We start from the raw sequence: 27,997 nt of genomic DNA on the forward strand, positions 1-27,997 counted from the left end.
CATACATGGAAGATCTATTTCTGTCTCTCCCTTTCTCTATGTCATCCTCTCTTTCAGAGAAATAATCTTCAACGAAGTCAATGTATCATGTCAGTACATTTTCAGCTTCTCGGGTAAATTATTTGAATATTCAATTTTTGCCTAAGTTGTTTCAGATGATTCATTTCAATGCATCTTCTTCAAGGATGAAGAGGTATTGTTAAGGTATTTTTAAGAACATTGCTTTCTTTCTATCCATTTAGGTGTCTTCTCATTATATATCCATTTTAAGTATCATTGTATTATTATAGAGAAACTCATTTGCCAAATAAATTAAAAAGTAAGTACAGAACTTGAAGAGTGCCTTTAAGCTTACTTCCCAGAGGTAAAACTTTTTATTATTTTCTTCAGACTGTCCTTTTTTTTATTTACTCACTTAAAATAAGAAAATTGAAAGTGCAGTTATAGAAGTATGCAGGCTTCTTTTCCACTTAACATATATTGAGTACTTTTCAGTTTGTGACTTTTAATGACTAGGTATTATCATAGCTTCATTAACTCTCTTAATTTATTACCAAATTAGACTTGGATTTCGAATGAACAGATCTTTGAGGAAAAGTTGAAGTAAAGAATATTTTCATTTGCATTTTTCTTTGGGAGAATAACATTTTGGAAATACAGTTGAAAGTAGGCAATGGACAATTCTTAGTTGTCTTAGCTAGTTTTCTGGGAAGCAGTGATGTTGGATATATTATCTCCCTAGCACTACTGTCCCAAAGTACCACAAATAGGGGCTACAAAAAGGTCTTTCTGCTTTCTGTTTTGGAAGGATACCAGTTCTTGCGGCCATTTTAGCCCATATGGTTCCTCAGGGTTTTTTTTTTTTTAATTTTTTTTTTATTATGTTGCATTATATGACAGTTTCATAGGCTCTGCGATTTCCCCCAACCTCTCCCTATGCTCTCCCCCATGGTGGATTCCTCCACCTTGTTGTGGTATTACAGTTCAAATTAAGTCAAGATGCTTTCATTGCAAACATATACCAAGCATAGAGTCCAGCATCTTATTGTCCAGATAAATTTTTCTTGGGGAGACCATCTCTGGTCTAAAGGTAGAGCTGGCAGAATATCATCCTGATCAATTAGAAGCCCCAGCACAATATCCACAACAATTTACAACACTATGGAATTAATTGACATGGTATTGAGTAATCAATGTGTTAAAACAATGCAAGTTCTTAACCACATCCTGTGACTACTTCATTGACACTTCAATTTTTGTTTGTACACAGAACCGGCTTCTATACACCTTAAAGTGGCTATAGGGTACTATTCAGCTGTCTTGTGTCTTTCATTTTAGTATTTAGCAGTTTATAATGTTGAAGCATAATTTTGCTGAACTTGGCAGATTTTAGGATAGTCTAAACTGGCTTATAACTCTAACAAGGCATTTATTAACAGTTGAGGTGCTAGAACAGTTTTAGGAGGTGTGTGCAGAGAAATCTTCAATATTCTAGTGAGGAGTAACTTATCTTTGTGTGCTACCTAGTAAGGTATATGTGGTTCCACGCTGACTGTTTCCTGCCTGGTTCTATGCTTTCACTGTATTTCTCTATCTATTCTATTTTTTTTTGGGGGGGGGGGCTCTGAAGCGACCCTGATTAGCATTGCAAGAGAGGGTCAGGATCCAAAGTTGGAACTAAGTAAGGACCAGAAAAAGCTCCTCTCCCTAGCCCTGAAGGAAGTTTATTGTTCTTCTGTTTCTGCAGACCACTCAGGGATCCTGGCTGTTGTTCTGATGACCTTGGATTCTGCAAGGAAGGATTTGGGCTTCTTCCATCCCAAGTGGTAGATCCAAACGGGGCTGGGTGACCTCAGAGTTCTCAACCTCTGAAGGCATTCTAATTCTCCTTGTTCTCCTTGGCCCTTGGGATTTAGTCCTTGGTGCCCGTACTGATAGTCCTTGGTGAGGATTTGGGAGTTTTCAGGGTTATGGAGTTTTCAAGCCTCCTCCTGTCTGCCTGCTCCACTCTGGGGTCCCCCCCGACTCTGTGCCTATGACCTCCTGTTAAGAGGTTGTCAGGATCACTCTTGATTCCCCCTGCATGTCTTTGTAGCTTAACTATTGTTTAATGCTGATTTGAGTCTGTTGTCTGTGAATGACCCGTTATGTTTCTGACAGGTTGCACTTTACATTTTCCTCACACATTCTAAGGAAATGAATGATTTCTCTGCTTTCCCTCCTCATTATGGAATAACATAGGGTCTTAAAAGTATAGTAGGTTTTACAATTCTTTGATGTAGATCATAAGCAGTCTGATTCAATTTGTATGTTCATTGATTACATCACAATATCTTATTGCATTAGATACATGCTGTTTGAAGTTTAATTATATTGTCTAAGATACTTTCCCAACCAGGTTGCATTCTGTGTTTCTGTGTGACATAAATTTTGAAGGATTCTGTTCTACCCATTATCCATCCTGTAATATTGTGCATCAGTATTGTCTTAAGCATCTGCTCTGTGGACAAATATTAGGCCTGAATATGGGAAGAATTGTGACCCTCAGGGAATTCCCAGAAGGCAAGCGAATAAACATGTATGTTGCCCTATTAGAACTTTCAAATTTTTATTGAAAGAAATCTCTAGAAATTTAAGTGAACCCACAGGAGAGATAATAGAAAAACAGCAAATGCAGAAATTTAAAATTAGAAAAATTAAAGGACTCAGCACTGGCCACTGGCTAATTGAACTTCACTTGCTCCATGGCCCAGCTTCCTTTGCAAATCCTTATGTCTGAGACTGAAAAAGTAGGTAAGTTGAAACTGGAGAATACAGAAACACAAGAAAAAAAAATCCACTGCGTTCTGAAGAAATGATGAAATAGGAGACACAAGCAGGTGCATGAGACAGGTGGTGATGTACATTGTACATTTTACAAGCATTGCATTTTTATTTTACCTCATTTAGCTGTTTAACTTTGTAAGATGTAAAGTTGTATTAAGTTCAAGTGATGATGCTACCCCTTTCACATCAAAGAAAGGAGAATTTCTGAAGATGAAAACTAGGCCTGGCTTCTGTCTGATGGAGAAGGAAAAGAATGTCCATGTTGGTGATGCGAGAAGCTCAGTGGAACTACAGTGAAGTCTGGAGGAAAAACCCAAGATGATCCTAGATGCTTTGTAGGCTGTAAAATGCAGTTTGTTCTGAGTGTCTTTTTTTGTTGTTGTTCAAATAATTTTAATTATTGAAATGCACAATTTAAAAATAGGCAAATAAAGTTTGAAAACTTTAAAGGGAAAAATTGAATGAATCAACACTGATTAGCTTGGAAAATAAACAGGGGCAGGAAGGTACTAATGTTATTGTTATAGTAAAAATATAAAGGGGCAAACTGAACAGTTGCAGTCGAAGTGTTTCGATTTATTTATTTAGCTTTGAAAATTTTACAAATAGGGAGAGTGAGAGAGAGAGAAAAAGAGAGAGAGGGATAGAGAGAGAGAATCTTCCACCTGCTGCTTCACTTTGATGGCTGCCATCTGAGGAACCAATGGCTTCTTGCACTTCTCCCTTGCGTGTGTGTGTGGAGGTGCCAACAATTAGGCCATCCTCTGTGGCTTTTCACAGGCCACTCTCAGGGAGCTAGATGGCGAGTGGAGCTTCTGGGGATGCCACAGTGTGAGGCCCCATCTTCAAAGTTTTTGACCATGCGGTGAACATGTTATTTGCTACTGAAAAGCTGTTATTAGGCCACATTTTCTGGCTCCTCATCGCCTGAGGGGTCCAGTTACTTTTGAAAGTGCAATTATTTGAAGAAAAAGTTGATCTGACAAAACAGAACACTATTTTAATGAGCATTGCCAGGAGCATTATGATGTTTGTCCTTGATTTGCAGCTTACAGCTAAATATCACACATACAATGTTGCAGATCCCATTTCAGTAGCATTCAGACTCAGAATCTGCTGTTAGTAATTTAAGACCCTGAATATTAGTCTGAGCTTTTCATATCGATAAATGGCATTAAATGTTAATTTTACAGACCTGCATTTTGCAATTGTTAGTAGTTTGCCAATTTGAAAAGCAGTTTTAAGTTGGTTTAGTATTTTATGATTCTTTGTAAAAGACAAATTTGTTACCTTTCTTCCCATTTGAAATAAGGGTGCTGAGCCTCCAGGGAAGTAACTTGACTGCATGAATTGTTCTCCAGGCAGGCACCATGGCTCGGTTGGATGATCCTCTGTCGCCCCTGCATCACATATGGGGTGTCTGTCAGTGTGCTGGCTGCTCCACTTGCCTCCAGCTGCCTGCTTGTGGCCTGGGAAAGCAGTGAAGCTTGGTTCAAAGTCCTGAGACTCTGAATCTACATGGGAGATTCAAAGGAGGCTCCTGGCTCCGGATTGGATCAGCTCTGGCTCTTGAGGCCATTTGAGGAGTGAACCAAGAAATGGAAAATCTTTCTCTCCTTTTCTCTGAAAATCTGCCTTCGCAATAACAATAATTCAATCTTACAAAGTCATACACAGTCATATGTCCATCATTGCGGGCACGGACAATGGCAGAGTGTCCAGAATCCTATTGTCAAGATATAGTAAACAGTTTCATTGTAAGTCCATCTTCGTCTGAGAGGAAAAATGCATACTACACTGCATCCTCACATCTGGATGTTAGTCTCCATTTCACAGCTACTGTACATCCCCTTAAATAAAAAGTCATAATACAAAATCAATTTATTTTTTATTTTATTTAAAAATGTATTTACTTTTAAAAAATCCATTTATTTTGTTGTTTTATTATACAGTTCCATAGGCCTGATAGCTCTGGGGTTTCTCTTCTCCCCTCCCTGCTACAGACTTCCCCTACATTATTACAATAGTATAGTGCTTTACAAACAGTCGTAAGTCCATCATTCTGAGATGACTTCTGAGAACCCAAAGGGCTGGCCCCACCCCCAGAGTTCCTGAGTGAGAAGGCTGCGGAGCCCCCTAGAATTTGATCATCAGCGGATGCTGATGTTACAAGTTTGGAGACCGCAGTTGGAGAAGCACTGTCCCAAATTATAGGGCAGTGCCAAAGCTTGACCTTGAAGTCAAGATTTCAGGCTGCAAGGTCAAGATTCCTTCCAGCCACTGACCTCTACCCAAGGATGTACAAGTAGGAGCAGTTTCAGGTCTTCACAGTGCACAGTGATGCTTGTTCTCCACGCGCTCCCTGATAGCTCTGTTCCTTATTTACATTCTGCCGTGTTACCTTGGTTAGGGGACAGAACTGAAACGATAAGCTGTCTCCTTCAAGTGGATCTGCTTTCTCTGGATCTTCACCTTTAATTTTGTTTATTCATCTATGTGTTTTTAAAATATTTTAGAAATTGTTTTTGGAGGGTAGAGTTATAAAGAGAGAATTTGACGGAGGGAGAGAGGGAGAGAGAAAGAGAGGAAGAAAGAGAAGAAAAGAGAGAGAACTAGAGACTTATCATCCTCGGGTTCACTTCTCAACTGGCTATATCAGCCAGTACTGGGCCAAACTGAATGCAGAAGTCGACAGATTCACCCAGGTTTCTCATATGTGTGTGCACGGGCTCAGGCATGTGGCACATCTCACGCTGTTTTTCCAGGTTCATTCGCAGGGAGCAGAATCTGAAGTGGAGCAACTGGAACTGGAACCAGCACCTTTATGGGAAATGGGCATTGCAGGCTGTAGATTAACACGCCATGACACATGGCCAGCCCTTCACTGTTTAATTTCTGTCCTTTCTACCTTTTCACTTCCATTCTCAATACGGCTTACTTGGTTTCATTTGCTGTGCTGAATTTTTCTCAAAATAGAAATATTTGTTACAGAATATCTTTTCTCTGAGGTCCTTTACTCAGCAGGCCACATGCTACTCATCCCGATTCCCCTCTTCTCTGAGATATTTTTAGCTAAATGAGCTTTCTACTCACAGCCAGTCCTGACTGATTTTGATTCACACCAGTCTTTCGTCTATCTTGTACTGTTGTGCTTCAATTCAGACACATCCCTGAGATCTGCAGAGTATACGGGCTGATTGGCTTCCATGCACTATTACTTCTCTAGTTTATAAAGCATAAATATTTCATGAAGGTTCTCTATGTCTTATCTTAATAGTCTGTGCTTAATACAAAATGATGAAAGTTATTGTTTTTAATGGCATTCATCAGGACCAAATGAACTCACTTGGCTTCATGAAATAGACTGAGTTTTATATATGAACAGTGGTGCACCAAAAACGCACACACACACACAGGGCTACCATTTGGCTTAGGCTTGGATATATTTCTGTGAAACTAAGCACTTGAAGCATGCCTCTAACCAATTTCAACATGTCATGTTTGTGATCAAATGTATCCTTAAGTGATCCAGAAAGTGCAATACAATTGTGGGAAAGGATTTCCTTGGGAAAGTGGAATTCTATTGTTTGCATTGTATCAAAACTTCTATGAAAACTTTCAGAACTCTTTTGCAAGATGTCTAGAAAATAGACTTAAAGTTTAGAAATGATACACTAGGAAATGTCCATCAAGCCAAGGCCAAACCATCTCCAGATATCTACACATTCTGATGATTTGGTTTGAAGTAGCCTCTTTGCCCAACTAGTCATGCGAAATTGTTGTCTGCTTCATCTTCCTTCCTATTTCGTTTTGAGTAGCAACATTTGAGATCTACTTTATTCTTGTTTCTTTGTGAGCAGTTTGTTTTCTGACTTGGATATGAAAGAAAACTATACCCTATTCTTGAAGCTTATTAAATGCATATCTGGCATTTAGCCTTGATTTGAAAATAGTGTGTTTTTCTTTGGTTGTCAGTGCCACCATCATCAGCTCAGTTTATTAGAAGATATACATTTAAAATAGCATTTGGAGACCTTAAGAAATGGGACTTAAGCCAATGCTTTCCTAATGGAAACCTCCTGTGGTTTTATGTAAGTGATGTAAGCTTAGCTAATATAGAATTAGTGAGTTCCAAAACTTTACTGAATGCTTTTCATGTCACTTGTTTTATGAGAATGAGATCATGCTTTCTGCTGTTTCTTATTTGGGAGTGGGAAAAGAAGAGGGTGTTGAATTATATGCTATTGCTTTTTACACTGCTCAGAATCTAAATTTCATGGGACATTTTGAAACAAAAGTCTAGACAAAAATCTACAAACTGTTACCCTGGGTACAAACTAATTTAAACCCAATTTAAAGGTTGAGCACCCAGTTAAGTTAGGGATAGAAGTAACGGTTTTGATAGCTTTGTAATAACTTTGATGGCTTAAGTAATCTGAGTTCTGACTTTATCTTTCCATCTGTGGGTGATTGGTGAAAAGACTTGGGAAGATCATTCTGCCAGCAGAGTATCTAGTAAAAGTGATTCAGGAAAGACATTATCTTCAATATGCATGTTATAATTTAAGCAAGACCCTCCTCATTTGTTCAAAAAGTAAGGAGGGCAGAGTCACTTACTTACAAAATTAGAGTCAGAATTTCTGTCTTTTCTGTCTTGTGGTAAAATAGAGTTCAGATAATTTCAAAATGTTATCCTTCTGATAATAAATCTTACAAAGTGAGAAACAGTTTAAAGGGAGGCTCTTACTGAAATTTGTTATGGGCCAGCACAATGATTCAACTGGCTAATCCTTCACCTTTAAGCTCTGGCATCCCATTTCGGTGCTAGTTTGTGTGCTGGATGTTCTGCTTCCAATCCAGCTCTCCAGTTGTGGCCTGAGAAAGCAGTAGTGGATGGCCCAAAGCCTTGGGACCCTGTGACAACATGGAACACCTGGAAAAAGCTTCTGGCTCATTGCTTGGGCTGGCTGAATTCCAGCCATTGGGAGAATGAACCAGCAGATGGGGGGTCTCTCTCTGTGTCTCCTTCTCTCTATAAAAAACTGCCTTTCTAATAAAAAACAACTCTTAAAAAATCTATTAATGTGTCTGTTGTGCAGACTGTTTAAGCAGTGAATTCATTGACATGATTAACTTTCTCTACATTCTCTTAAATGTCCCGATTTAAACTCTGTGTAGGAATAATTTTTTTTCTTTTCATTCATGTGTCAAATATCTAAAATAGGCTGGTATGGAGTAGTCACCCAATACATTCTTGCACAGATGTATGAATTTATGGTTAAATATGGATTTTACATAACAAACAGAACTGCTTTGCTGTTTCTGAAAAGTTGAATCTGTTGGTAAAAGATAGAAAGAAGTTGATCTAAGGCAGTGGTTTTCAATCAGGGATAATTTTGCTTCTCTGAAATATTTGGTAATGTCTGGAGGAGTTAAAATCATGAAATGGTACCAGTATCTTTGGTGAATAATGGCCAGGGATCCTGCTGAACATTTTATAATGCATTGAATAGTCCTCATAACAAAATGTTTGAATGATCAGGTCCAAGTTGTCAACGTGCAGTGGAGAAATCCTGAATGGAGTGATTTGCTTTTTATTTCCTTGTATTTTTTCAGGCCTAATCGACTCCTTCCTATAAACTTGATTTGTTCAGTTTGTTCTACACTCATTTTCCTCATTTCTTGCCGTTTTTTTTGGAAATGATTGAATGATTTATAATTTGATTTTTAAATTCTTGAAAACAAGATCTTATCCAGTTTTATACTGTTCATTTCATTGGCTACCCTACAATTAAGAGAAAAAAAAAACTTCTTTGCTTTGTGAGAATTATTAACCAGTACTGATAACCTCTTCTTAGTGGAAGGAGTTTGAATCATTTCACTCAACTCCATTCTTAAATATTTATGTTGCATATTATAATTCTGCTTGTGCTTTTAAAAGTTCTGTGATGTTTTAGCAGGTGATGGTCACTTCAGGGTAGCCACAGGGTTACCATGTTCACTGTTGCTTGTTTCTTCCTGTGGTGGTCATCTTCCTGTGGTGATCATCCTACATTTGTTTCCAGCTAGAATACATTCTGCAGGTCACCCACTGACACAAAGGTCAATCTCTACCTCTGCCTCAGTTTCATTAGATCAAAACTATATTGTTCAATAATATTTTAAAAGCACATTGATCTATTCGAAAAGCACAGAGACAGAAATGTATGTATAGATTTCCTATTCACTCGTTCACTCCCCAGAAGTCCACAGTAATAGAAGCTAGAGTCAGAAACTCAATCTTAATCGCCCACATGGTGGCAGAGACCCGAGTGTTGGAGCCATCATCTACTTCTACCTTCCTAGGGCATACATGAAGAGTAACTTTTACTGGATATTCCATTCTAAATTGACAAAATTATGTTTGCCACGTTGAAAATTTGAGTCTGCCAAATTAGGAAATAGGTTGAGGACATGTTGGAGAAGCAGTGAGGGTACAATCCTGTGAAATAGGAGAGGACTGGCTGATGGCAGAGGGACACTTGGAGAAGCACAGACATGGGGAAGCAGCAGAGACAGTGGAGCAACTCTGTAACAGATACCCCAGGGCCATCAGAGCTCTACTCACAGTCAGATGGGAAGGGAAGATCACAGGGAATGGAGGAGGTGAATACAGCCATAGACTTGTTGGTTTGGGTGATTTTTTAAAACTGATTGTGAGCAGAAGCAGAGTGGTGGAACCTTACCAGATGGGTGTGGGAACAGGGTGGATTTCAGGGCCACAACCTCTGCCAGTGCCACTTTGGGCATCATTTTGATGTCTGCAGAAAGCCCCTGAAAGGACAACAAGCCAGGGGAGAACTCACTTCCGGCTCAATGTATTGCACTAGTCCCACCAGGGAAATAATACCAACTTGGTATTCTACAAGTTCCATCCAAAATAGTCACCAATTGCACTCAGACATAACTGCCAACAGATTGTAGTGAGAAGACAAAAGAAAAACAGAATCAGTGTGATGGGTGTTGCTGACAGACCTATGTTCTCTTTTAAAGTCGGAGCTAGTGTCTCCCTAATTCAAGGTGTTGCTGGACCCATGAGCAGAAGGATTGAGCAGACAATGATGTGATCATAGCACTGAGTTACAGGGTGCATAAAGTGGTGACCCAGGAACCAAGACTGCGAGGGATGTGGCAGAAGTGTAGTAGGGAGCACAGGACTGAAATTTGCTAGAAGGAGTTCTGTGAGTGATGCAAACGAAGAACTTGGCAATGAATGGAATCAGTAATGTTGATGTGATGTGTAGACCTGTGGATGACACAGCTTAAAAACCAGCCCCAAAGAGAATCTGCTAATCAGAGTTGCAATGGTCAACGGAAAAAAAAGAGGCCCAGGCACTGATGCCTCTCCCATAAAGGAACAAGACTATCTCAACTTCAGAATTAACTGAGCAAGACACTGAAGAACTTCATGACAAAGAATTTAAAAATGAAAATTTTTATAAAGCTCCTTAATTAACAAGGGGAAGCATGCGCAAGAGTTCAAGGAAATTAAAGAATATATCACACGAGAAATAGCAACACTGAAATGAAATCCAACTGAATTATTAGAAGTGAAGAATACAATATAGCAAATTAAAAGTTCAATGCAAAGCTTCCATAAGAGAAGGAATGAGACAAAGCAAGAATCTCAGAACTGGAAGATATCCTTCTGCAGAAGCGCAGAGACAGAAAGCTGGAAGGGGAATTGAGTAAACCTGGGAAATCTATAAAAGAATTATGTGGTATCAGCAAAAGGCTGAACATAAGAGTTATGGGAGTTCCTGAAGATTTAAAAGACTCTGGGCTAAAAGCTGTATTCACCGAGATAACAAATGAGAACTTCCCTAACATGGAGAAAGAAATGGGAAGCCAAATAAAGTTATGGTGCAGGACTCCAAATAGACACAATCAGAAACGTTCCTTGCCATGCATATCATAATAATCTCTCTTTGTTTGAACATAAAGAAAAGATACTCAGAATTAAGATGGTGGAAGAGGGAAAGGGCACATTTAAGCAGAAGAAGAAACATTAGCCAGTGTGAAGCAGAGAGGGCACATTCCAGGAAATAGGAGAGGACAGAAGGACAACAGAGGGATACCTGAAGACTGACAGAAGTGGGAAAGCAGCGGACACAACAGTGTGGTGCTGTGGTGACCAATAACACAGCAGCATTCAGTGAGTGGCGATGAATTGCACTGGCAGCCAGAACTAGACCAGCAACCAGGTGGGAAGGATGTTCACTGGGAGCTCAGGAGGTAAACCCAGACAAAGAACTGCCCATCCTGCTGGTCTGTTTGATTTGATCAGGAACAGAGACAGAGCAGGAGGTCCCAGAAGGGCAGTGCAGGAAAAGGGAGAATTTCACAGGCCATTGAAATTGGCCCCATTGACCCAAATTGGGAGCCGTTTTGTGTAGGGAAACAAAGGTTATGTGACAGGACTGTGCAAGTACTGAGCTGGGAGTGAACTCATTGCTGGCTCAGCAAACTGCAACAATGTGGCATCTTACAGGTTCTACCCAAGACAGGTCTGTGTAGCTGCCAGACCTGATGGCCAGGAGATTAAGAACCCTAGTAGTGGCACATCATGTGCCATTTTGTAAAGTATGGCAAAGAATTTAAGACTGCAGAGGACAACAGTGAGTTGCGCATGAACTGAGCTCGGTGAGAACTCACTAAACTTAATCATTGCACTGGTCCCACAGGAAAATAATACCGACTTTGGCTTTGTACGCTTCAAAATAGGTCTGTGTAGAGAACTTCCATACCTAATGGCCAACATGCTCCGGCAAGATCACCACCAACAAAAACCTAGCTATATAGGACATCTCATGACTCCCTAAACCTGGGACCTGCTGCAACTTGGAATTGGGAGAAAGGCTATACAGACAATGGTGCAGCCTCAGTCCGGGTAACACGGGAGGTAGGAAATGGTGAGCCAGGAGCTGGGGATACTGAGAACATGGTGAAAATCTAACACAAGAACCCAGACCTGGAACTTGCAGGAAGGAGTGGCACAAGTGACTGCAAAAGGGCCATGTGCCAGCTGCAATAAGTAAAACTGAACTGTAGACCTGTAGGTGACACAGCTTAGAAGCCTGCCCCAAGGAGGAGAATATGATAACCAGAAGTACAATGACCAAGAGCAAAAGAAGAGAAACAGGCACAGTGAATATCACTGAAAACTCCCCTGCCAAGAAGCAAAACCCTATGCCAACCTCAGAGTTCACTGAGGAAGACATCGAGAAAATGGGCAATACAGAATTCAAAACCCTTGTTACGAAACTTTTTATCAACAATGAGAAACATGTTATGCAGGCATTCAAGAAATTTAAGGAATATGTTGTGCTATAAATGAATTAAATGAAAGCTGATATATCAGAAATGAAGAATACATTGAAGCAAATTCAAAGTACAGTGGCTTGTCTCCAAAACAGAAAGAAGGAGGCAGAAGAAAGAATCTCAGAATTGGAAGATATTTCCTGTCACCAGGGGGAAGCAAACAAAAAGCTGGAAGCAGAGCTGCATCACGCCAAAAAAAAGTATTCAAGAATTGAAAGACACTATTAAAACATCAAGTATAAGAGTTATGAGAGTCCCAGAGAGTGCAGAAAAAGATGCTGAGTTCGAAAAGTATTGAATGAAAAAATGAGGGAAAAATTCCCTAAACTAGAGAAAGAATTGAGAAACAGCATCCAGCAAAGGCACAGAACTCCCAACAGGGTAGACCAAAAGTGATCTGCAACAAGAAACATGATAATCAAGCTCTCTTCAATTGAACATCAGGAAGAGATCATTAGATGTGCACATGAAAAAAATCAACTGACACATAAAGGAATGCCAATTAAACTCACAGGAGCTCTCACACAGGAAATTCTACAGGCAAGAAGAGAATGGAGTGACATATTCCAGATTCTCAAAGAAAAAGAATTGTTGTCCCAGGGTAATATATCCAGCAAAGCTTTGTTTTGTCTTTGAAAACGAAATAAAATTCTTCCACAGTAAAGATAAGTTAAATGAATATGCCTGTTCCAAACCTGCCCTACATATGTCACTCGAAGATATTCTCTTGACAGAGAAAAGGAATAGCACCCACCAAAACCAAAGGCAAATGCGAGAAATATCGGAGTGAAATAACAATACAAGACTAAATCGATGACCAACCCATTGTTAAAATGACAGGACCAAATTATCACCCATACATATTAACCCTGAATGAAAATGGCCTAAACATCAATCAAACTTCATAGTTAAGTAGAATGGATTAAAAAAACATATTTGTTGCCTGCAGGAAACACATCTTACCAACAAAGATCAGGGGAAACTATGTCACATGGGTATTGATATTTTTTTAGTTTCATCTCTTCAAGACACTTTCTTTCTCACTGAATTCTTCACTGACTCATAGATCATACAGCAGCATTATTTTCTCCAAGAGGATTCTTGATTTTTTTTTTCATTTTCAGCGACACATTAGTCATTCAGTAGCATGTTATTTAACTTCATGTCATTTAACTCCATGTCTAAAGAGTTGAAAGAGGAAGTGCAATGGATTCCTCAGATATCTATAGAAAATACTTGAACTATTGCAAAAAACCATATGCCATCCAATAAGACATAGAATTCTGGATGCATAAAATTTACCAAAATAGAATCATGAGGTAGTTAAAAGTCTAAATAGACCTAAAACCAGCACAAGATTGAATAATTGACTAAACCCTTCTCAACATAAAAGAGCCCCAGACTGGATGACTTCGCTGCTGAGCTCTACCAGATGACTCAAGAACAACTTACTCCACTGCCCCAAAAGCTATTCCAAATAATGGAAATGCTGACAATCCTTCCAAACCCATTCCATGACGCCTACATTACCTTAATACCAAAGCCATAGAGACACAACAGACAAAGAGGACTGCAGACCAATACGCCTGATGAACACAGGTGCAAAAATCCTCAACAAAATACCAGCCAACAGAATCCAACAATATATCAGACAGATCATTTACCTGGAGCTGGGAGATTGACCCTGCAGGTAGAGATGCTATAACATACACAGATCACTAAACATGCTGCACCACATCAACAAAATGATGAGTGAAAACATATGACCATGCCAATAGACACAGAGAAGGCATGTGATAAAATCCAGCACCGCTCCATGCTAAAAACCTGAGCAGGCTAGGCATAGCTAGAACATCCTGCAACACAATCAATGCAATATACAAACAAACCAATGCCAGTATCATACTACAGGTAAAGTCAGGAAGCTTTTTACTAAGATCTGGAATTAGACAAGGATGTCCACTTTCACCACTGCTAATCCACATAGTATTAAAGGTCCCCGCTAGACTACTAGGCAAGAAGAACAAACTAAAGGAATTTAAGTCAGAAACAAGGAATTAAAATTATCGTTGTTTGCAGATGACATGATTCTCTGAGAGAGAATAAAATGGTCCATTAGAGACTATTGGAACTCAAAAGAGAGTTAGGCAAGGTAGCAGGGTACAAAATAAACCGATGGCTCTAGTATACACAAATAAGTCCATGACTGATAAAGAACTTGGAAGAACAGTCCTTTTAAGATACAGCAGAGGAATCTTCAATACCATGGATAACCAAAGATGTGGAAAACTTTTGTAATGAAAATTACAAAACGTTAAGCAAAAAATTTGAGAAGACATTAAAATATGAAGAAGTTTGCCAGATCCCTGGATCATCATCGTTAAAATATCCATAGTAGCAAAAGTAGCATGCAGATTCAATATGGCCCCAATGAAAGTTCCAACAACTTTCTTTTTAGAAATAAATGATAGGAAAATTCATCTTGAAACACCAGAGACCATAGCCAAAGCTAGCCTGAAGGTTGAAGATAAGATTGGAGGAAACACAACTGCAGATCTCAAACATACTACAGAGCAGTGGTCATCAAAACAGTTTGCTACTGGAACAGAAATGGAGAGGAAGCTCAGTGGAACAGAACCATAGGCCCATTGAAAGAGGAATGGACAGAAAAACTGTGTATTCCACTTTGTAGAATAGTACACAGCCATTAAAAGAAATGAGCTTCTGCCATTTACAGCGTAATAGTCCCAACTGGCAGTCATTATATGTAGTGAAATAAGCCAATCCCATAAGGACAAAGAATATATGTTTTATCTGAGATGAGGAAACCATGCAAAATGCGTAACAAGTAGATACATAGGTAAGCATGTATGTACATGTATTATTATGGAGGAGTTGTGCAATGGAATGTGAAGATACATTGCAGTATGCATCTCTACTTCTGAATAAAAGGACTCCCAATGATACTGAATAATATACCTTGAAAATACGATACTAGACTTTCTGCCATTTTAATACCTATGATTCCATGATGCACTTAAATAGCAGAATCCTGGACTTGTGACTGTTGCTGAAAGATTAGACTGCTATAATAATATTTGGCAGTAAAAGGGGGAATTAAGGAGGGAGGAAGGGGAGGTGGAGGAGAGAATTCTTATACCTGCAAAACTGTATCAGTAATAATGAAATCAGTAATGATAAGTGTAAATGGAATTAAAAGCTTAAAGGAATATTGGTGAAAATTTTGAAATTATGTAGTTTTTAGCGGTAACATTTATTTTCCAGTTAGTATAGAAAATTTGCAAGAAAATCAACTTGCACTTAAAAGCTTTTTAATTTTTTTAAAAGATTTAATTATTTTTTGGAAAGTCAGATATACAGAGAGGAGGAGAGACAGAGAGGAAAATCTTCCGTCCAATGGTTCACTCCCCAAGTGAGCGCAACAGCTGATGCTATGCCGGTCCAAAGCTAGGATCCAGGAACTTCCTCCGGGTCTCCCACATGGGTGGCGGGTCCCAAAGCTTTGGGCAGTCCTGGACTGCTTTCCCAGGCCACAAGCAGGGAGCTGGATGGGAAGTGGAGCTGCCAGGATTAGAAACGACTTCCATATGGGATCCTGATGTGTTCAAGGCGAGGACTTTTAGCCATTAGGCCACGTCGCCGGACCCAATTTTTTTTTTTTTTTTTTTTTTTTTTAAGGCAGAGACACATAGAGGAGAGGAGTAGTAGGTGGGGGAAGAGTAAATAAATGAGAGAGAAAGATCACTCCCATGTGTCACTGGCTGGCTTCCCAAATGTCTGCCGTGTATGAGAATGGGGCCAGTTAGGCTGTGTTTGCAAATGTGAATCAGGAACACACCTCAGGTCCCTCACATGGCTGACAGAGACTAAAGTGCTCCACGCATCAGTGCTGCAGCAGTAGAACATAAGAATCAGGAATCAACTGCAAAGCAAATCCAGGAACTCCAATGAGAGTAGTGGTTGTCTCAACCACTAAGCCAAAGGCTTTGTCAATAAATGCATCCTTTTAATTCATTTTTCCATCTGTTTTTTTAAAGATTTATTTATTTTATTGGAAATTCAGATATATAGAGAGGAGGAGACACAGAGAGGAAGATCTTCCATCCAATGGTTCACTCCCCAAGTGATCGCAACATTTGGAGCTGAGCCAATCTGAAGCCAGGAGCCTCTTCCGGGTTTCCCATGCGGTGCAGGGTCCCAAGGCTTTGGGCCGTCCTCCACTGCCTTCCCAGGCCACAAGCAGGGAGCGGGATGGGAGCAGAACCCCCGGGATTAGAATCGGCTACCATATGGGATTTCGATGTGTGCAAGGCAAGGACTTTAACCACTACTCTTTCTCGCCGAACTCTCTATCTGATTTCTGGAGTACCTTCATGTATATGGTTAAATCCATCTATTATAATATTTATTTCAGTTTCATTTAGGGTTACAATTTCTGGTGATTTTTTGAACCTACTATGTCATATGTTTTCCAGCTATCTCCTGAACAATTTTAAATTTGACTTTTATTTCTTAGAATATACTAAGTGTAATTGTTTTTATATCTGAGTCTTATAAATCCAATATTAGAAAGCATTGTTTGGGTGACTCCCATTATGCAGATTAGATCACTGGATGAGTCAGAGTTCTTCTAGAAATCTTATTCAACTCAACATACTATCTTCTTAGATAGTTAAAAATCTGAGTTATGTCGTGGACTTTGTATTTGAAGAATAATTTTTGAAAATGGCTGATGCCTCCCATAAGGAACAGTTCTAGAGACGCTTCCATTTGCTTCTTCTATGAACATAACATCACTTTAATCCAGTTTAACAATCCACATTAACAATCCCATCCACATTGACACTATGACGCTATTTTAATCTAGCTTTGGTGTTGAAGGATCACCCAGAAAATTCTGAGTGAGGCTGTTTTATCTGATGTAGTGATTCCTTCTGATTTATACTTATTCCTAGGTGAAAATATCTTTGTGATTTTAGTGTAGAAGTCATGATTCCAAATGTGGAACTCATTGATTTGGACAGTTGTCAGATCCTAGGTCTTGTCTTGTTTCTGATGCTCTCCTATGCTATTTGATACTTTTGTGAAGATTATAAATATTTATATTGTTTTATTATGGTTTGTCCAAATTAGCTTTTCCTTTAGTGGAATTGTACCTTTATGATCAGTTTGATTAAGACAATAAGAAAACCTTGGGCTGGCACAAAGTTAACTGGCTAATCTTCTACCTAGAAGACTGACAACCTGTGTTGGCACCAGTTTGCGACCTTGGCTGCTCTGCTTGACATCCAGCTCCCTGCTTGTGGCTTGGATAAGCAGCAGAATACAGCACAAAGCCTGGAGAGCTTACACTCACTCGGGAGACCTGCAAGAGGCTCCTGGCTTAGGATCAGTTCAGCTTTGGCCATTGTGGCTTTTTGGGAGTGAACCAGTGGATGGAAAGTATGTCTCTCCTTCTGTTGTTAAATCTGCCTTTCAAATAAAAATAGATAAATGTATTTTTAAAAAGAAATTAAGAAGTCTTGAATGACATCATTTTGAAAAGTTCATTTACCTACCTCAATATCTAATTTCTTTCCTTAATGAAAATGTATTTTTTTTTTACCACTTTCAGGAATCTTTATTGGTATCAAAACAAAGCAACAAAATACCCTGATTCAAATTTGTTTAAATATAAGCTAAGCCAAATGTAAAAATCCAACTCGTGACCACGAAGACATTGCAAGAGACTTCTAAATCTCCCAAATTCAATTTTAGAATATTTTAGAATATTTATTTTGCTATTGAGTAAGAATAGGAGACAAGGGGATCAATTTTCTAATTATTTCCAGAGTTTTTATGAGGCAAAGATCAAATAAACATATAGAGAGCTTCGAGAACTTTCTGGTACTTGCAAAGTTAGCATTCTTTTTTTTTCTCCAAATACCCACATGCAGAAAAATCACAATGTAAATTGCAGAGAAGGAATGGTGGCAAGAGGTACAGTGATTAGTGAGAGTAAAAAAAATGGGAAGTTCCAGAACATACTAAATGGAAAACATCAGTTCTGTGTCAAGAAATCCACCACCCATGGTTTCAGGGATGTAGTTCCAGAAAAATGGCATCTTCTTTTGTTAGAACCAGGACAGCTTCTCTATGACAAAAGCATCCAGAAAGTTGATGATTAAAGGCAAAATCATTGAAGAAGGCCAAGGCTACAGTGGGACGGATAATCTTCCATCCATGCTATACTTAGTATGGTTAGTGAGGGCTTCCTCTTCCTAGGCCACAGCTGCCTATTGTAAATAGAAATAAGCCATGTGGGGTTATTGCTATATGAAAGCAATGATAAACATTTAAAAAACTATACGGTTGGTTTTGTGTCAAGACCTTTAGAAATATCCCATTTAAACCATGCTATAGCCCCATAAGCTAAGGTTTATTATTGCTATTTCTATTTTACAGATGGGGCAACTGAGGTTTGTTCAGAGGTTAGGTTACCCAACATTTTGTAGCTGAGCTGAAAGTGTAGGCTGGTTTACAGCAACGTATTCTTGATTCCTAGTTGTAATTTAGATAAACCCACTATGCATGGTTATTATACATTGTTCCTGTTTTTGAAGTTTGTGGTTATTCTGTTTTAGATTCGGGAGGGAGGAAGGGGGAAGAAATGGGAGAGGGGGAGAGAGAGAAAGAGAGAGGAGAGGGGATTGATTATCTACTAGCTCACATTCCCAGGTGACCATAGTGGTTAGGAGAGCTGGGCTAGGTCCAAAACTTGCAGCCAACAATTCAATCCTATTCTTTCCTTTTGGTGGTAGAGACCTAACCATGTAGGCTCTCACTGCTGCTTGCCTCATTCCTCATTGGAGAAAGCTGGAATTGGGATCCAGTTTTGCAACTTTGCAGTTGTGTGACTATGGGCAGGTTTTCTACAGCCCTTGAACTTCAGCTCCTTTATGAAAAAATGGCATGATGATATAAACTGTGCTGATTTCTATGAGGGTTCGCTGAGTTAAAACACATACAGGACCACAAGCATTACTCAGGCTTTATGTAGTATGTTGTCCATAATTCATGTGTTCCTCTGTCACCACTGAAAGATCAGTGTGTCTCTATTTCATATACAGTATCACTGGCACCATGCTTGTCAGGCTCTAGACAAATTGTAGTGGTAGTTGTAATTATTATTTCCTCTGCACTGTTTTTCCTTTGATTTTCATTTATATATCTAGGATTCCTCTGGGAGTAGTTTGAACCAACTGCGGGAAAATGAATTTGAGAAGGGGGACAGGATTTAAATCAGTGAAAAAATAGAATTGATGAATATTGTGGATTATTTTTGGAAATAAGATTAATATTAGCAATTAAAAATGTATGGCTAGAAGAGGGTTGTATTTTATGTTTTTGGAACAAAGGTGTGCTCTGTTATTAAAGCATAAAATAAGCATACAGGTTGCATTAGGTTCTATAGTAGAGCCGAACATATGGCACGGCTGCTAAAGAGCTGCTTTGGATCTAAAGTGCCTGGATGTGCCTGGTTCAAGTTCCTGGTTGAGACCAGAAACATCCTGTGGTTTACTGGCAAATAAAAACCAGCTCTCAGTGTAGGAGAACCTCCTTTGTGGTGGCTACTGATTTACACGGTGTAAGCCCTCCCAGTTTGAAACTTTTATTTTCAAAATTCTCTTTGTATTAAGATACTGAAATAAAGAGTGTGAAAGATCAAACTAGTAGTTATCCCAAATTAACACTTGAAAAATGTTGGCATATTTCCTTTAGATATATATTTACATTGTGTTTAAAATTTTATTTGAAAGACAGGGCCTCATATATAGAGAGAGCGAGCTTGGTTGAGATAGAGAGAGAGAGGGACAGAGAGAGAGGTTTTCCATCTGCTTGTTCACTCTCCAATGACAGCCTGTGCTTGGCCAGGCTGAAATCAGGAACCAGTAGTTCCATCAAGATCTCCTGTGTGAGTTACAGGGCCCCAGCTACTAGAGCCATCACGTGCTGCCTCTAGGGTATGCATTGGTAGGAAACGATTCAGGAACAGACCTGGGCCTCTACACCAGGCACTCTGGTGTGGAATGTGGGTGTCCCCGGAGGCATCTTACGCAGCATGCCCAACACCTGCCCTATGCTTTCACACAATACATATGACATCACATCACTTTCCCTGGGAAAGCAGACATGATCATGGATTCAGTAGCTTAGACTGATGTTTTACATATTTACAACAAATGTAGCCGTAACTAATATTTTTCTTTTTTAGAAATTTTCACTCTAGGTGATAAACTAAAAGCCATATGGAATTAGTACTGATTATTATCATAAGGGTTTACTTTTTCCAATTGGAAAACAGATTTCAACAACAAAAACAACCAATGACAACTTACTGACTTTAATAAGCTAGTTATTATTCCAGTTAGTTATTTTTGTTAGCTTAATATTAGCAATTTTATTTTTAATATTTGCAAGACATTTTATAGTAAATGATCTTGTAGAGAATCTAAATATGCCACATTCATTTCTGCAAAATTCATTTTAGAGGCGTACTTTTGCAGTAAAAGGCCAGTACAAAAATTTGTAAGTTTTATTATACATTGTGAATTTCCTCTCCCTATAGATTGCTGTTTCATATCTCCTACACTAAAAAGTGTATTTTATTTTAATACAATGAAGTCTATTTTCATACATATTATAAAGTAAAAGTGATATTTTCAAAAAACTTTTATTTCCAAAGTTTTAAATTTACAAAACAGCAATTATGAATGAGTGCAAATTTAACCCACTTACCCTATACTTGGCTTCCTTTCTCCTCTATTGTTCAAATCTTATTTTAGTTTGCTGTAGTTGTCAGATCTCTACACATCTACCTTCTCATATTAGTTCATTTCTTTTGTCTCAGTCAGTGAATCACACTCAGCTTCCTCTCTTTTTTGATTCAGACTTCCTCTGTTTATTCTAGTCCTCCCAGCCTCTATTAACTATTTGCTGCAAATGTAAGGATTTCTTTCTTCTTCTTCGTGACTGAATAGTATTCCGTTGTGTGTATATATCTTTTTATGTTTATCCGCTCATCTGGGGATGGAAACTTTGGTTAATTCCATATATTGGCTGTTATGAATAGTGCTCTAATAAGCATTGTGGAATAGGTATGTCATTGATACAGTAATTTATTTCTTTTGAATTAATTTTTTGTTAATATTTTCCATGATACATCTTTTTTTGAAGATTTATTTATTTTTATTGAGAAGGCAGATATACAGAAAGGAGGAGAGACAGAAAGAAAGATCTTCCCTCTGATGATTCACTCCCCAAGTGGCCGCAATGGCTGGAGCTGAGCCATTCTGAAGCTAGGAGCCGGGAGCTTCTAACAGGTCTCCCACATGGGTGCAGGGTCCCAAGGCTTTGGGCTGTCCTCGACTGCTTTCCCAGGCCACGAGCAGGGAGCTGGATGGGAAGTGGGGCTGCCGGGATTAGAACCGGCTTCCATATGGGTGAGGACTTTAACCACTATGCTATCGTGCCGGTCCCCATGATACAGTTTTATAAGCATAGGATTTTCCCTCGCCTCCCCTTCCTCTCTCTCCATTCCCCCAGTACTAATACAATAGTGTAGGGCTTTCAGTTACACTTACAAGCTTAACATTCTGCTATTGAAGTGAGATATGATGATTTCATGTTTGTGGATACTCAGTATTGTGACTTCTGGATCACATTGCGGCTCTAATACCAATGTGGTGCTACTGAAGGCCAAGTTGGGAGTTGGTGTTCAGATGTGGCTCTGCACAGACACCAGGGAGCCTATCATGGAGGAACCATGGCACAACTGAGTAGGATGGGGAAGACCTGGCATAGGACTTTAAGAGAATATGTCTTTGGAGTCAGAGATACTGAAAGTGTTAGCTTGTAACATTACTTGAAAGACTGGGTGAAGATCAATTTCTCGAAGCCTCATTTCCTTCTTCCTATTCCACTTATTCAGTATATAATTGGCTTTAGTAAAGTTCATAGAAAACGTACGATCTGAAAAATGTAGGCAAACATTTCAAAGTTTTTTCACCACGATAAACTTAGCACTTAGCTTTGTTTTCCATGAAGGATGTGAAGTACTTTTGTACCTTTTCTGAGTATGTGCTGCATCACTTTCTAAAATCTGTTGTATCACCGTCTACTGTAGGCACTGGAGGTGAGTACAACAACTCTTTAGCTTCCCCAGAGCTTATATTTTGGCAGGAAAGACTGGTAATAAACAGATAAACAAGCAGGAAGACTTAGGAAGTATTGGCGTAAAGCACACAGGACACTGGTAAGTGAAACAGGATTTTGTCAGTGCAGGACACTTCCTCTCTCCTCACTGCTTATGGTAAGAACAAACCAGGGATAAATGAGCAGTCTACTTTTCTGAAAACTTTCAAGGTGGGCTCTGCAAAGTACTGACCTGAGATTCTAGGGGCCTGAATGGGACACATGCTGTGCAAAAGCCACTGAAGGCCTCATTTTCAACCTTCCACTCCTGAACTATCTCCGGTGGAAGTGGTCATGTGTCACAAGTCAGAGGAAAGCAGAGTAAATCTTTTGAGTGGGGTTTTGGAAACGTTTTCTTCTGTCAAACAGGACAGGTGTTACCTCTTGCCCCTTGACTGCTCCTTCTTTTTGTTGCCTGGGCTTGATTGAGCATAAATAGCTTTGTTACTGACAAACATGGAGACACAACTTACCTGCCAGGCATGATACGGTGCAAACTGAGTATCTGGAGGTATCATTGCACGACAGAATTATTCCTGACTGCCTCGTTGGACACTTTTTACAAGGCAGAAGTACATTCCAAGTGTTGTCAGAAAACCATACCAACATCAAAATAAAAATAAAATATTACACTGCCAGAACAGCAATGGAGATCAGCTAGATCAAAATCATGTAAAACATAGAAGAATTTAAGCAATAGTACCTAAAATGTTGCTCTTAAAATTACAGTCTGTGCTTGCTAGCAGGAGTCATCATGACATGACTTCAGCAGTAAATAAAAAGTGCACCAGACTAGGAGTGTAAAATCTTTGGATGAAGGTTACTTGCTGTCAAGTGCACACTTCACCGAGTGTAACTCATATTGGAAAACAGGGAGCAGAACAATGCTAAGGTATTTAGCACAGCTCAGCTCTTCATAAAATGTTCCATGTTAGAAGTTAGTTACTGGAAAGTCACATGTTCGTTTTCTGATAGAAAAGAAGATACATTCCTGGGTGTATCTGTTTGCATAAAGAGATGGAAGTGTAATCAATGCCAAATGTCTAAGCAATTAACCAAATGAGATGATACATACAAGAAGAAATTGGGCTTATGTTGTTAGAGCTGAGCCAATGTTTCCTAGCTTTTTTTTTTTTCTGCATTATTTTCTTCCCCCATCACAGCCAGGGATCTTTTAAAGCATGTTTTTTGATCTAAAAATGTCTCCTGCACCATGAAATTTTAATAGCAGAGATGCTGGTAGGATTAAGCTATGGAGGTCCATAAACCACTGTAATATCTAAGATTTTTTTTTTTTACTTCCCCACTAGTTTTCCCCTCCTTGGGAATATTATCACCCCTACACTGACTCCCTCATTGAATTGCACAGAACCAACAAAGAACTTGAAAAAAATGTTTCCTTTTTACCTCATGAGTTAGTTATGTGGGAGAGTTTTCAAACTTCTGAGAAAATCTGAGAAGCAGCACATATGTTGATACAGCTTTCTTGAAACCCTTGTAGTATTTTTAGTTCTGGGAAAATCTAGTTCATTTTGGGAAGCTGTAGTTTCAATCTCTTAACCCAGTGGAGAAGGAGTCTCTCTCCCATCGCTGGCATTCCCATATTGATCACTAGAATCGAGATGATGTCAACTTAATGATTCCTGAAAAACATAAAACATTTTAATTGCCTGATGGATTATTTGGAAAGTACAAATGCAAGAAAAACAAAAGCAAAATAACCCATAATATTGTTAGGAATGGAAAGCAGGAGCCTTAAACATTAGCATATTGTTTTGGTTTTTCATTTTTCTTTTTGTTTTCTTTTTTATAAGAGGATACTTTAAAAAGGACTAAGAGATATGTTTGTTTTGGTACAAAACCTTCTGAAATCCATGCTTTTCTTTTTTTAACATTAATTGTTTTTATTGGAAAGGTAGATATACAGAGAGAAGGACAGACAAAGATCTTCTATCTGTTGGTTCACTCCCCAAGTGGCCACAATGGCCAGATCTGAGCTGATCAGAAGCCAGGAGCCAGGAGCGAGTTGTTTCTTCTGGGTATGCCATGTAGGTAAAGAATCCAAAAGCTTTGAGCCATCCTCTACTGCTTTCCCAGGCCACAGGCAGGAAGCTGGATGGGAAGTGGAGCACTGAGACACATATTGACATCCATGTGGAATCCTGGTGCATACAAGGCAAGGATTTTAGACCCTGGGCTGCTGTGCCAGGCCCGATCTATGCTTTTTGTGCGTGCAGGTGTTGCAGGCACCAACTTAACCCAACTGGCCACACCACCAGCACCGTGTTCACTGATTCTGATGGCTCTGTAGTACTGATGCATGTACTGTGATAGTCCCCCAACTCACTTTGAAAGGTAATTTTTTTTAGACCCACCACAATAGAAATGATTCTGTGAATGCCAGTTTAATTTAGGAAGGATTTCTAGATACACAATTCATGGATCAAAAATCATTCATGCTTTTGCTAATAAATATAATCAAATTTTATTTTAAAATGTTTAAGCGAATGAATATTTCTAAGCTTTCTCTTTCTGTTTTTTGTTTGTGTTTAGATCACATTGAGAGCTTGTTTTGTGTGGTGGATAAACCATTGCTTGGGCCAGTTACATTCAACAGTCAGGTACTTAGCTCAAGTCTAGGCTCCTTGGCTTCTGATCTAACTTCATGCTAACACAACTTATGGGAGGCAGCAGACGATGATGATTCAAATACTTGCGTCTTTGACCCTAAGCACGGGTTCCAGGTGGAGTTGCTAGGCACCAGGCTTCAATCTGGGCTAGTCTTGGCTGCTGTGGACATTTGGGAAGTTAGCCATCAGGGATTGTCTCCGTCTCTTTTACACTCTCATTCTTGCCCTGCATTTCAAACAAATACAGATAATAAACATAGACTATAGAAAAAAAATCCATTAAAATGTATTTATTTGTTTGAAAGGCAGAGTTAGAGACGAAAACAAGGTCTTTCCATTAACTGGTTTAATCCCCAAATGGCTGTAACAGCAAGAATTGTGGCAAAAAAGATTGCATTCTTTTTATGGCTGAGCAATATCCCATAGCATATGTATATATGTATGTGTATACATTTTCTTTATCTAGCCATTCATTGACGAGTGTCTTGGTTGATTTCATATCTTAGCTATTGTGATTAGGGCTTCAATAAATTTAGGGCTTTAGATAACTTTCATATGCTGATTTCACTTTATTTGGGACAAATCCTATGGGTAAGATGGCTGGATCATTAGATGGGACATCTATTTTCAGATCTCTGAGTACTCTCCAGACTGTATTCCATAATGGTTATACTGGTTTACATTCCTATCCACAGTGGATTAGAGAGTCTTTCCCCCATATCCTCAACAGCATTTACTGGTTCTTGATTTTCAAATGATAGCTATTATAACTCAGATGATTTTTTTTATGCATTTCCCTGATAGCTAGTGAACTGGAGCATTTTTTTTCATGTGTCCATTGGTCATTATATTTCATTCTTTGAAAATTGCCTGCTTATGTCTTTTGCCCATTTATTAGTCGGTTGTGTTGTTGTTGAGTTGCTTGAGTTGTTTATATATTCTGTATATTAATCTAGTACCACTTGGGATGCCAGCCTACTCACAGCTGCCAGCATGCCAGAAAATTGGACTTGGGAACTCATGTGTGTGTGTGTGTGTGTGTGTGTGTGTGTGTGTGTGTGTGTGTGTTCATGGGTTCTGGGCAGGCCGACAGGACCCCTGGCTGGCACGCTGTCTCCCCAGAAAACTCGGCGCATGGATCTGCATGCTTGCAGGAATGGGAACTGAGGATTCCTCAGGTGCTGGAGGTCAGCTCCAGAAGAGTTCAGAGCTCAAGAAGCGCGTATGGAGCCAGAGAATAGAAAAGACATGGGCACTGTCCCTTGGTGCCCTCCCGTAACAGCTCAAGAAGCTGTCCTTTTCACTTGCTCAGGCACATCACAAGCCTCTGCACAAACAGTTGATTGTTCTATTTTTGCTTCATGGCTAAATGGGTGTGCACAGATGTTTGATTATTGTATTTTTTACTTTATGGTCAACCAGGTGCTCTTAAGGATAATTCTGTAAATTACCGTAATCGTTTTCTTCAAAGGAAGCCACTATTCATTCTTCAGTAGTAGCCATTGGATCACAGCCAGCACTCCTAGGCCAAGGCACATGTGATTACCTACTAATCAATAATACATTCCTACTACATTTCTGTTTCAACAACTTGCCCAAAATGGGTGGTAATTTGGTCCTGTCATTTTACAAATGGGTTGTTCATTGATTTAGTCTTCTGTTGTTATTTCACTGGGATGTTTTTTCTCGCATTTGCCTTTGGTTTTGGTGGGTGCTATTCCTTTTCTCTGTCAAGAGAATATCTTCGAGTGACATATGTAGGGCAGGTTTGGAAGAGGCATATTCATTTAACTTATCTTTACTGTGGAAGAATTTTATTTCGTTTTCAAAGACAAAACAAAGCTTTGCTGGATATATTACCCTGGGACAACAATCCTTTTTCTTTGAGAATCTGGAATATGTCACTCCATTCTCTTATTGCCTATAGAATTTCCTGTGAGAGGGCTCCTGTGAGTTTAATTAGCATCCCTTTATGTGTCAGTTGATTTTTTTTTTCATGTGCACATCTAAGGATCTCTTCCTGATGTTCAATTGAAGAGAGCTTGATTATCATGTGTCTTGTTGCAGATCACTTTTGGTCTACCCTGTTGGGAGTTCTGTGCCTTTGCTGGATGCTGTTTCTCAATTCTTTCTCTAGCTTAGGGAATTTTTCCCTCATTTTTTCATTCAATACTCTTTGAACTCAGCATCTCTTTCTGCACTCTCTGGGACTCCCAAAACTCTTATACTTGATGTTTTAATAGTGTCTTTCAATTCTTGAATACGTTTTTTTTGCTTGATCCAGCTCTGCTTCCAGCTTTTTGTTTGCTTCCCCCTGGTGACAGGAAATATCTTCCAATTCTGAGATTCTTTCTTCTGCCTCCTTCTTTCTGTTTTGGAGACAAGCCACTGTACTTTGAATTTGCTTCAATGTATTCTTCATTTCTGATATATCAGCTTTCATTGAATTCATTTATAGCACAACATATTCCTTAAATTTCTTGAATGCCTGCATAACATGTTTCTCATTGTTGATAAGAAGTTTCGTAACAAGGGTTTTGAATTCTGTATTCCCCATTTTCTTGATGTCTTCCTCAGTGAACTCTGAGGTTGGCATAGGGTTTTGCTTCTTGGCAGGGGAATCTTCAGTGATATTCACTGTGCCTGTTTCTCTTCTTTTGCTCTTGGTCATTGTACTTCTGGTTATCATATTCTCCTCCTTGGGGCAGGCTTTTAAGCTGTGTCACCTGCAGGTCTACAGTGCAGTTTTACTTATTGCAGCTGGCACATGGCCCTTTTGCAGTCACTTGTGCCACTCCTTCCTGCAAGTTCCAGGTCTGGGTTCTTGTGTTAGATTTTCACCATGTTCTCTGTAGCCCCAGCTCCTGGCTCACCATTCCGCAGTCCTGCTGAGGCTGCACTGTTGTTTGGACTGCTTTTCTCCTACT

At 39.2% G+C, this 27,997-nt stretch overlaps 1 protein-coding gene across 1 annotated transcript in view; it reads left to right on the top strand.

Annotated features, from left to right (window-relative positions):
• Positions 1–27,997, top strand: part of LRRC69 (leucine rich repeat containing 69) — a 92,978-nt gene that overhangs the window by 39,197 nt on the left and 25,784 nt on the right. The gene's annotated exons all lie outside the window — the stretch shown is intronic.

This window comes from Ochotona curzoniae, unplaced genomic scaffold (assembly GCF_017591425.1).
Source record: "Ochotona curzoniae isolate NIBS_2020 unplaced genomic scaffold, NIBS_Ocur_1.0 contig_1071, whole genome shotgun sequence".
Taxonomy (NCBI): domain Eukaryota; kingdom Metazoa; phylum Chordata; class Mammalia; order Lagomorpha; family Ochotonidae; genus Ochotona; species Ochotona curzoniae.